At 36.9% G+C, this 1156-nt stretch overlaps 1 non-coding gene across 1 annotated transcript; it reads left to right on the forward strand.

Moving 5' to 3' along the window:
• The first annotated feature begins 226 nt into the window (after positions 1-226).
• On the forward strand, positions 227-349 carry LOC111817134. Its single transcript, XR_002821397.1, has one exon. It is a non-coding gene; the product is annotated as a small nucleolar RNA SNORA51 (small nucleolar RNA).
• The last annotated feature ends 807 nt before the right edge of the window (positions 350-1156 follow it).

Here is a 1156-nt window from a genome sequence, read left to right on the forward strand (position 1 = left end):
GTTTCCCCATGCTTGGGAATTTTTCTGCTATTATTTCTGCCTATATTCTTTTCATATCATTTGTATTGACTCCTTCTTTCTCATTGATGTTTATTAGTCTTACGTTGTTCACCTTAGCATCATCTTGCAGATGTTGAATTATTTTTTCCAGCTTCCTAGTTATTTTTAAGAGATCCTTTCTTACCTTTTCACTAGCTGCAATGGTGTCTTCAAGATCTGAAACTCTTGCCTCCTGTTGCTTACCATGTTTTACACTGATCATTTAGAAAAAGTAGGAAGAGTAAATTTGCCCCATATACACCTCAGCTCAGGCTTGTGCCTCGTCTGTATTGTGAATGGGGATACAGGCTTCAGGGAAAAAAAGATCTGAAACTCTATCTTCACTTTCATTGAAACAGTTTTGTCAGCTTGTGATGGAGGTTTTAATTTCCTGTATATCTCTGAATCTGTTTCATGCATTCTGTTTCTTTCCTATATTGCTCATTCAAGGATTCCATCATTTTTCTATTCTCCTCTATTTTTTATCAGTGTCTTCTTTAGAAGCACTTAGGAATTCTTTCATTATAGTTATCATTTCTTTTTTTACTTCAATGATTATTTCTGAGATGATATCTTCTATTCCTTTCTGCAGTTGTTTTTTTGCTTCAAGCACTATTATTTCAGAGATTTCAAGAGTGTGGATTCCAATTTCTTCTATGCTAGTATCTCCTGCATTTGTCATGGTACGGCTCAGGGCCTGGGACTGAATTTTGCTCCATCTCTTTGTCATTTTGTGTAGCTCTGTCTTCTGATCTTTGGTGTAGAGCCTTGGTGTAGTAGTTACCTTAGCGCCTACCACTATTATTACCCAAGGGAGCTTATGCAGTTAAGGCTGTTTGAAGTTTTGTATTTATGGTATTACAATTGCTATCACTATTAATGGGTAGTTGGGAGGGCTGTACAAATAGCTCAGGTGATTAAAGTGTTTGCATGCTGAGACAGAAATTGATACTGAGTATGATGGCACACGTCTGTAATCCTAGCACTTGGGTGGCTGTAAACAGCAGAATTACTATGCGTCTGATCTAGTAGTGAGACCCTGAACACCCTGTAGACCCTTCCCTAAAATACAGAAAAAATAATAATAAATAACTAATAATGGGTAGTGAGATTTAGC

This window comes from Octodon degus, unplaced genomic scaffold (assembly GCF_000260255.1).
Source record: "Octodon degus isolate 3935 unplaced genomic scaffold, OctDeg1.0 scaffold00049, whole genome shotgun sequence".
Lineage (NCBI taxonomy): Eukaryota > Metazoa > Chordata > Mammalia > Rodentia > Octodontidae > Octodon > Octodon degus.